Consider the following 11252-nt stretch of genomic DNA (forward strand, 5'->3'; position numbering starts at 1 on the left):
ACACACAATTAGGTATATATGACATTATGTCCTGAAATGCCCACTCCTGAAAATTAGTCAAGAGCTTTATTGATAGATCATCTGAACATATTACTAAACTCCTATTGGATGCCAAGTACTGGAATTGATCATGGGGAAACAAAGGAATTTAAGCAGGCATATTTCTTCACTCCACAGAGCTTAGTAAATGATATAACTAATGAAGACTGAAGTAAATAGAAATTTGATGGCATGTGAAGGGACTATTATGGGAAAGGACTGTATGATGTAGAGTCAGAGACTGCTAGCAGAAAGGGATGTTTGCAGTGAATGATAAATATAAATGATGGATGACTGTTAATGATGCAGAAAAGTCTTGGAAAGGGGAACCATCTATGCTAAAATCCTGTGTTTCCAGAGAAGTGAAGGTATATGTGTTTGATTAGATTGCTGTCTGGGAGGAAAGGACCAAGAAATAAACTTTGAGGATCAATAAGGGGTTAGACCACAAAGGACTATGTAAGTCTTAGTGAAAGAATCATATCTTAGCTTGTGGATAATAAGGAGTCCTTCTAGTATTTTAGAAAGGAAATTGGTTTCAATTTCCTTAAAAAAAAAAAAAAATCTGGAGCTGGAGAGATGGCTTAGTCATTAAGGCACTTACAAAGCCTAAGGACCCAGGTTTTATTCCCCAGTATCCACATAAGCCAGATGCACAAGGTGGTGCATGCTTTCATTTGTAGTGGCTAGAGGCCCTATTGCATGCTCTCTCTCTCTTTGTCTCTCATATAAATAATAAAATTAAAAAGTGGTTTTAAAAAATGCTATATCTGGCATGTGGGAAATGATTTAAGAACATAAGAACAGGCTTACAATGACAAGAATATTGCTGAAATGATCCAAGAAGTATTGGTATATTTAAATAATGACTAAGTATTATTATGTTTGAGAGAAGTAAAAAGGAAGTGTGTGGAATTTTTGACAAGTGTAGTTACTATGGAAAAACAAAAGGTGAATTTAGTTTTGAACATATTGAGTTTTGCTCTTAATGAGAAGAGAGAAAGAGAGAGATTGAGAACAATAAAAATGTATATATGGTGGTCAAGAAGGAAAATGTGTTGTTGCTCTAATCCCAGAGTCATTAACCCCCAGGGGTCACTGAAGCTGTGGATTTTGATGTACATCTAGGGAGGAGAGCAACAGCTTGGCACAGAGACCCCAAGGACTGTTCAAGTGTCAAGAACAGACTTCTATATACTATGCTTTCACAACACAACAGATTACTCACCCAGTCCTCAGCCCAGAGTTTCAAACTTATAGCTTCATAACAAAGAAATTCTGAGTCTAATTATTTTTTTCAAAAAACTTGATGATGAGGGAGTTGACAAGGTTATCAGGTAAGAGAACTTTTTAATGAATTGTGAGATAAAGACACATTTTCAATGTTGACAGGAAGTAAGGCTATCCTCTTTAACAGTAAGGAGAAAAAAATGTCATCACAGCAGGGAGGCTAAGGAAATAAATGGGGCAGGAGCTGGTATTGATCACTCTCGCCTCATTTCCTCTTCTGGGGCATAGTTAGCATGTCATAATTTAGTCAATTTAAAGTATTATTTTATTGTCTTGTTTAGTGTGCTAGTCTTTTTCTTAATGGTTTTGAGGGATCCTGAAAGCAGAGGTGACAGTTTGTACCATCTACAGTGGAGAGGTTAGGAGTGCCATTTGCAATACCTCTCACCTGAGCTCTGAAAGTCAGGGACAAGGTGTATCACATATTCATCTGTCATCATTATACTCTCTATTATTTACCCTATATCATCTATCATCTATCTATCTATCTATCTATCTATCTATCTATCTATCTATCTATCTATCTATCTATCTATCTATCTTCATTTATCCCCTACTTATCTACCTATCTATCTGTCTATCATCTATCTTTTTTTGTTTGTTTGTTTTTTGAGATAGGGTCTCACTCTAGTCCAGACTGACCTGGAATTCACTTTGTAGTCTCAGGGTGGCCTCGAATTCCCAGCAATCCTCCTATCTCTGCCCAAGTGCTGGGATTAAAGGCATGTACCACCACACCCAGCTCATCTATCTATTATCTATCTATCTATCTATCTATCTATCTATCTATCTATCTATCTGGCATCTAAGTTATACTCTATATAGAAACATAGACATAGATATACAGTTTAGGTGGAGTGTTCCTTTCTACTCTAAATAAAACCAAAGAAAGATATATCCTACTTCATACCCATAATTTCTAACTACCTTAAGGAACAAAAAGATCCATGTCCCTCTCTCCATCACTGGAGTGTTGTGGTCTGTCTCATGGACGCTTGGATGAACAGCAGCCTCTCATGCTATTTATGCTACTTTTGGATAAGCAAGGCCAGCTCTCAGACCCAGGTCATCTCTTATTAAGATCAATTCCAGGGCCAGGGAGATGGCTTAGTGAATAAACCAATAACTGTGCAATCATGAATACTTGAGTTCTGAGTCCCAGAACCAATGTAAAGTGAGATGCTATAGTGCGTGCATCTATAACCCCAGAGTACATACATGGAGAATGGAGGGAGAGATAGGGGAATCCCTGCCAAACACAAAGGATCAGTTGGCCTGGAAACCATAGTGTTGAGAGACAAGTAGCCCTGCTTCAAACAAGATGGGGGTGATGACTGAAACCTGAACTTGTCCTCTGCCTTTCATACACACTCTCACACAGGAGGATTCATGAGCCTACACACCAAAAATAAACAACCTGCTGTGAAGGATGGTGAAGACTAAGCAGGGTGGAGGATATCAGCTGAGTCATGCACTGTATCAGGTACAGTGTATTTGTGATGCCCGCTGGTCTGTGTTTTTGGCAATGATAGCCTGGAATTCTAACTTGACCATAATAGCAAGTTCAAGAAAGGTAGTGACCAAAGCAGTAGATGTACCCAGCTTTGTTTTAGTGAATCTTTTATACTGATGAAGTTGTTCATCATTTGCTAACTAAATTTTAAAATGTTTAAGAGATAGTGAGATATGCTTTCTGTTAATGGTATTTGGAATAATATATCTGCAATTAGGAAGCATGCTAATCCCACTCTGGAAATATGCTGGCCTGTTTTTCTACCGTTTTTCTCTGAGGAGTAAATACAGTCAAGTCATAAACAATGACAAAGTTCAAAACTTTTCACAACAGTGTTTCAATTAGTTTTGCTCCCTGCTATCATTTGATATGGACACCCTAGGTGACAATGTTCTTCATTTCACTTATGTTTCTGTTTCTTGTTTCCTATCTACTGTTTGAAGAAATGAAATATGGCTTTAAATAAACGTTCTCAAAGTGGAGTCCCTAGTTTTCACTTGCCATTGTTTTCCCTATTGAATCTGAGTTCCCTCTCCCACCACACAACACCAAAGGGGCAAATCCTTACCACATACTATCTCTCTGCATCCATTTCCTCTTGTATAAATAACTGATTGGCATTTGAACTTCCTTGGTGGCATTCAGAAGACATAAAGAAGAGAAAGGTAGTTTTAGACAAGGTGTACTTTGTTTAGGCAAAACAGATGTTGATTTTGCAGAGTCTCTTTTGTAACTTGAAGATTGGATGTGAAACCACAAAGCTGCTTAGGGGCATCAGCATGGCAGACCCCACATCTCTGTATGAAACTGGCTTCAAGGGGCTGTTTGACAGCTTGTATTTGTTTAGTAACCGTTCTGCAGCAGGGAGGCATTTGGGTCTTGGATGAGTTGTTTATAAACATTGTGAACATTGTCCGTTGGTACTGTTCATGATAACATTTAGAATTGTGCAGACTGGTAACATGAGCATTACTCAGGAAATTTTCCACTAGAGCATGACTCCCTCTTCTAACAAAACTTTTTGCTTCTCCCTATTTTCTCCTCTGCCTGAATATAGTGAAACCCAAGAGTGAGCCAAAATCGCACAGCAGTTTCTTATCTATATATAGGATTCTTTACCCTTTTCAAAGAATGATTCTCTTTTCCTTAAAAAAAATCAATTTCCACAGAAATTGATTACACAACAGTCCTCAACATTTATACTTTAGGGCTAATATGAACTATTCATAAATATTGAAGGACATAGGCAAGAATTTGATTAACTTAATTTACTTTGTTTTCTTAAACTATTTTCTTTTGTTCAGTTAATGGAAATTTATGAGTTGTGTATAGCTAGTCCCAAAATGTTGTTTCACACATTAATATGAGTTTGAGGAAAATTATATTAAAAGTGTCAAATATTAGCCCGATGAGGTGGTGGCACACACCTTTAATCCCAGCACTAGGGAGGCAGAGGTAGAAGAATTGTCATGAGTTCAAGGCCACCCTGAGACTACACAGTAAATCCCAGGTCAGCTTGGGCTAGAGTGAAAACCTACCTTGGAAAACCAAAAAAAAAAAAAAAAAAAAAAAAATTGTCAGAAATTGTCCTGGGTGTTTAAAATTATTTGTTTTAGGCAAAGGATATTTATATATATAAAAAAAAAAAAAACTAAAAAAGTCCCAAAGTACCAGGGCAAGTGTATTTAGGATTTCAATGTCTTCCACAATGAAAGAAAAAAAGGAAAAATAGAAAAGTTTTGCTTTTGAGATATAACTCAGAAAAGTCAGTGCTTAAGAATGGTGCCAGTGAGCTGAAGATATGGACCAGCAGTTAAGACACTGGTTTAAAAATAGTGCCATACATTGTGATAGACTGATCTGCTAAACTCACTAACATTCTATTAGAGCATACCTTCTCACTAACATCTTTTGCATCACATTCTCACTGTCCTAATCATACCCTCTCTAGTGTCTAGGACACTATACTCCATGTCCATTGCACTGTCTGGGAGATTTCATTGCCAGAATTGAGAGGGTCTAGGCAAAAAGCTTGTTGGTTCCTGGCAGTTAGATAGGGAATAGGCCCACAAGGGAGGAATTTTTGGTCATACCCTAGTGTAAATGTTTAGTGATAAAAGTTATGAGAAGGTTACCTCTTAGGAAACTATTATCTAGAGATCTTATTCAGCTGAACTACTCCTTCTCAGAGAGACACCCCATGGAAATGATGTTGTATAGCAGCTAGGGGGAAAATAAGTATTGCAGTAGGTCACCTTGAAAGTTCACGAGCAGTTCTACTCATGATCAAAATAAAATAAATGAATGAAGCACAAAACCCATTATGGATTCATCATATGTCAACATCTTTCATCAACTGCTTTATCCTCACAATCCTCCTATAAGATCTATTATTTGGAAATAAGTAGAAAACTATTGGCAGTGACCAAAAGACCAAAAGCAGAGGCAACTTGAAAAGATTGTTTATATACTTTATCTGTCTGGGATACTCTTCTCCCATTCTCCTATGCACTACCTAAGCTCACCTTTAAGACAGGAGTACTAGAGCTTGATACATTTGTATGAGCTGTATCATAAGTGTGAACACTCAAAAATTATGTGTTCTATTTGCATAAATACATGGGTATAAGGTTAAATGAATGCTTGGAAGACATATGTAATGATTTAGAAATCTGAAAATAGAATGCAGGCAGAAAGAAACACTTTCACACCTGGCATATGACTAATGTAGTCAATATGAGGAAAGAATGGTGGAGGGACCCTCTCTGCTCCTAATATCTCATACCTTGGAAATAAGGCCATGATTTGGAATTGTCAGTCTGCTTCTACTTTCATGCTCTCTGTCCTATGTATTGTGTCACCTCTTTTTACCATTGTAATGTTAAATACTTAAGAGTTCAAAGTAGCATTCACTACATTGAGCTTTTTCAGAATAATAAGGGTTCTGAATTTCTCATGTAAATAAATAAATAAATTTCAAATTTGAAGGGTATGAGCTAAATGACAGTTATACTACTAACCAGAAATTTCTAGTCAATAGTAAAAAGTATTGAATGATTCAGGTAGAAAGATATATCAAAACTATTATTAAGGCATTTGGGTTTAAAATAAAGTTACTCAATATCAAAGACTATTCAAATGCATGAATAACAGAAGGATTTATAATGATATGACTCCTCTGACTAAAATATGTGTTTAAATTTATAAGATCTTTTCTAAATGTGCCATATTTTGCTGACTTATTACATTTGGGTAATAAAGTTGAGCTAACACATATTAATATAAAATATGTTAGTGCATACACTGATTTAAAATGACTTAGGCTGAACTAAATATGTCTTGACTATTATCCATTTCAGATGCATCATTTTAGGGTGAAGGATGCCTAGAAATATAAATAGGTTATGTGTGGAATAAAGCATGTCATATTGATTATCTACACAAAGACTTTTATGTTCCACAGCAGAAACTTCCAGTACCTATTAGAAACTATTTTTCCCTTCCCTTTAAGATAATAACAACTTTGTTGAAGTTAGAAGGCTGCCTAACTAAACACTATATTTTCTCTTTCCTCTCCTGCAGGCAGTAGCAGCTAATGAGGCATGAGCCACAGTTCTGGTGCAGGCTTTTAAGAGCACTCTTAAAGGTGACTGAGTTATCTGGGAGAGTGCCCCCATTTTACCTGTCATTCTTTATGTCTCTTCCTACTGGAAACATGAAAGTAATGGTGGAGCCTCCGATATCCTGTAAAATTGAGATGGCTTTGAAAATCAAAGCCACATACTGATGATGGATATGAAAAAGAAGAGGGAGGATTGTGGGGCAAATGATGACATTATTTAGTAGCCATGCACTGCCTGCCTTTTGGGTTTCCAAGAGATGAAACATGTACTCTTACATACTTTAATCTATTAGTCTGGGCTTTTGTTTCTAACCAAGTCCAATTCTTGAGAGGTGCATTCTCCAAGCAGGACTATTGTTAGTAAAATATAGCTGTAGTACTCCAAGGTGATGGTGTCTGCCCAAACCTGAATATTTCTTCTCAGCTTTCAAGTAAATGCAAATAATTAAATAAAAAAAAAATCCATACAATCCATGTCTCCATCATGAATAGTAGCAGACATAAGACTGTCTTTAATCATACCAGTAGACACTACTTGGCAAGCAACCCATTTCTTCTTGGGATTTTGCCTAAAGCCTGTGAAGAGGAAAGAAAAGAGCTTAAATTAATTTATACTCATTGACAGAATACTTTCCCCAAGTGTGATAATGCTTTAAGAATACAAAATCTTGCAGGTTAAAATAGAAGTATTGGGAAAGGATTTCAAACACTGGACATTCAGAGATCAGGTAAGTAGAACATTTCTTGAGGAGAATAAAGTATAAAGGCCAGCATAAGTGGCATTTGTTGAAAGAATTATAAAAGGAAGAGGAAACAAGAGGAGACAATTTGGGTTTCTGAAAACAAGACACCAAATCCTTTCCTTATAAAACCCTTGCCTCTTCTGTATCACAAGACCTGTCCATTAAAGACACTGCATTTATTAGTATTCACCCAAGGAGTACTTAAAACTAGAATCATTTCTGTTGACACCAGAGTTATAAACCTGGTCAAAAAATGTATAGACATTTATCTATTCAGAACTTTTACTAGGGGAGAAAAAAAAGCAGATGAAAACTTTTAGCTGATGAAAAGCCTTATCTAAAATCAATTATGATGCCAGGTACAGTGGTGAATTCCTATAGAATTAGCTACTCTAAAAGCTGAAGCAGGATGGGCGCTTGGCTCTGATAGTTCAAGACCAGGCAGGGCTCCATAGGAAGATCCTCATTTCAAAGAAAATTTAAATATGAAAAAGATACACTCTCCATAATGCTCCAAACTGAATCAAGTAGTCAAATATTCAATGATAAGTGAAAAACTAAATGTATGAAAAAAAATAATCAGAGATTAAGCAAAAGAAAGTCACAAAAGGGTTGGAGAGATGGCTTAGTGGTTAAGCGCTTGCCTGTGAATTCCAAGAACCCGGGTTTGAGGCTTGATTCCCCAGGACCCACATTATCCAGATGCACCAGGGGGCACACACATCTGGAGTTTGTTTGCAGTGACTGGAGGCCCTGGCATACCCATTCTCCCTCCCTCCCTCCCTCCCTCCCTCCCTCCCTCCCTCCCTCCCTCCCTCCCTCCCTCTCTCTCTCTCTCTCTCTCTCTCTCTCTCTCTCTCTCTCTCCCTCTTTCTCTTTCTTTCTGTTACTCTCAAATAAACAAAAATGAACATTTTTTTTAAATAAAGTCACAAAAATGAAAGAAGGAAAACTAGATAAAAATAGGAAGATAATAAACAGAGAGAAAGAAAGAAGGAGAGGGATGGGAGAAAGGAAGGAAAATGTTTATACAGGAATTTTGGGGTTCCTCTGCCAACGTACCAATAGATGACAATGCACAAATAGGTTGGAGGTGTTCTGGGATTCTTGTCTTATGAAATGAAATAATAAAATCCATAGATCAGAGGATAAGGTTCAGAAATATTTTACTATAGGTAAAAGCTCTAGGTGGAAGAGTAGAAGGGGGGGGGGGCTTAAGGCAAGGAGGGAAGGCATAGGTTTTGCCCAAGGAAGCAAGTTGGGGATTGGGAAGGCCCAAAACAAAGGGGAGGAAGCCAGGCAAAGCACTTGCCCCAGGAGGCAAGAGGTGGCTTGGGAAGCCCACCTTGAGACTGAGGTGGGTTTTTTAATGAGCCCCATGCATGGGCAGTTGCTTAGTCAGTTTAGTTCTGATGCCGTTAGGGGGTCCCATGTCACACAAGCAAGGCCATCGACTCAGGAAATGTGAGGCAAAGTTTTATTGGCTAAAACAAGAAAGAAAAAGAGAAAACAAAAGATAGTCTGATATATCAGGTCTGCCCCTTTATTTCTCCCTCTCATGAGAAGACATTCTAACTACTATTAGGGGACAAAGGACAAAGACATCAATAGTTTACTATTTTCTACTGAATGGGGCATGAAATTGTAGCAGTTAGAGTCTCTCCCAGAGAGGGGAACTATTCTAATGGACACCGGAATGCACGAAGATGGTCATGGAAGAGAATATTGGGAAGAAATAATAAAAGTAAGGAGTTAATGCAAAGTGAGCACACAGCAAACTCTCCATCTTGTGGTGGAGGAAACCCAGGTAGATGGACTTGGATTGTCTCAAGACTGTCTGAGCATGAGCTGGCTGAGATTTTCTTCCAGAACTGTTTATCAAATGGCACAGTGGTATTTGAGATGGCCTGAATCTGTTTCTATATGGCTTGTAAAACAGATGAGAGATATTAGCAGAATTATCAGAAATATATACATAACATTTAACCTTGATAATGGAGAGTCATTTGGTGACACTAAAGACTGTACAAATATATTTATTTTTGGTCTCAGAACTTACTTATATATGTTTAGATTTGAAAATAACCTTTTGACATCTATAGTTGTTTTTCTTTATTATAGAATTAGAACTATGGGGAAAAGTGTTAGATCAAAATGGGCTTCCCAAAAGGAAATCACCAAAAGAAAAACAGGATGGCTACAGGGAAATATAAGGAAATGGATCATCCATACTCCTTAAGAAAGATGCCCCAAGAACAGGATTTAGTGTCCCTCCTTATCTCTTACCAGGTCACTTCTGTTCTCACCCTGAGGGCAGAGATTTACTGTCCCACTATCTCTCACCAGGTCACTCCTGGTCTCTCCATATGGCTAATGAAAAAGAACAGAGATTTGCTGCCCTAACAAGAAAATTCCTTCCCCTTTCTCACCTTCCCCCAATTGAAAAAGCCTATAAAGCCCACTATCTGTGAACCCAGACTGACTGCTGTCACTCCTGAGCGTCAGTCCTGGCAGCTCGTGTTTTTCCTGAATAAAACTTCCATCTATGCCTCAGAGTGCTCTCCGTGGTCTTGGCCACTCCTGGACCTTACAAAAAGAAGTCTTAAGCTCTTTGTTTCCTCCCTTGGAATGCTCTTGTTGTATTACTTAACAGGGCATTCATATATTTAAGATATTTTTAATCTTTTGTTATACATTTCTCTCTGAGTATTTTGTCTGGAAGGATGAGTCAGGGCTGTGCTGGCCAAGTAGATTTCCCTTCTCTGGGAAGTCAGGAAGACTGATTGCTCCTCAATTGTTACTCTCCTGTTTCAGACTGTATACCAATTTTGTTTGGGTCTCTGCATCCTCTCTGCTCAGGAAAACTTGTGATTTACGGGAAGAGGGGGTGGTTTGAAGTGGCCCATCATCTCTAGTGGTCTCATGACCTGGGAGCACAGGCCAGAATATTGGTGCTTTTTGCTCCAATGATTCCAGTTGGCTTTGGCATCACCATAGGTGATTAATACACTTAGAAAGGAAGTTACACCAGCCTGGATGTATGGACATATAGAGAACATTTGATTACTGAAATAGATTTTGTTAAAGAATGACACAAGAGCTTCTTAAAATTATTTTATCTGGGCTGGAGAGATGGTGTAGCGGTTAAGCGCTTGCCTGTGAAGCCTAAGGACCCCGGTTCGAGGCTCGGTTCCCCAGGTCCCACATTAGCCAGATGCACAAGGGGGCGCACGCGTCTGCAGTTCGTTTGCAGAGGCTGGAAGCCCTGGTGCGTCCATTCTCTCTCTCTCCCTCTACCTGTCTTTCTCTCTGTGTCTGTCGCTCTCAAATAAATAAATAAAATTTAAAAAAATTATTTTATCTAACCTTTTAAAATTTTGTTGTGCTGTAGCAGCAACCAATGATTTTTAGCTTAATCTTGATAGCCATTGATTTTATGTACCTTAGAAATTTCTATTAACATAAGACAATTTTATGTTTTACCTATAACTTAAATTTGATAAAGCTTAAGTAAGCTATCCCAGCATATTTTAGCCTGAGAATTATCTTTCTGTTCCTTTTAAAAGGAAATTAATTTTAGGTAAAATTTGGTCTTTTTAGATCTCTGACATTCTTCCTACATACACACATCTTTATCCACATACTTTAATATTCGGAGCTAAGTTCCACTCAAAGAGCATTTTTAATAAGCATTCTATGTCCAGCATTGAAATATACTTTCCCAGTTCCTTTAATCATCTCATTTAAACCCATAATTAACCATCTTTCTTATAATGGTATTAAGAAAAATTCCACCTAATTGTTTAATCTTATTACCCACTATAAAGAAGCAAGCAGTGTGGCTTCAAAGTGTTAACCATCTTATTATTGGAAATTTGTAGAGTAAAAGCCTTCATTTGTATTTAGATCACCAAAAAATCTCTACCTGACAACCAGACTAGCTTTATAATACCAGAGTGTATAGTTTCAGATTTTATATAACCCATTTATTTGAGATAGCTCCTACTAACAAACTTCATTTTTATGGATACAAGGTAGAACACAA

The sequence above is a fragment of the Jaculus jaculus genome, chromosome 7, assembly GCF_020740685.1.
Source record: "Jaculus jaculus isolate mJacJac1 chromosome 7, mJacJac1.mat.Y.cur, whole genome shotgun sequence".
NCBI classification, from domain to species: Eukaryota; Metazoa; Chordata; class Mammalia; order Rodentia; family Dipodidae; genus Jaculus; species Jaculus jaculus.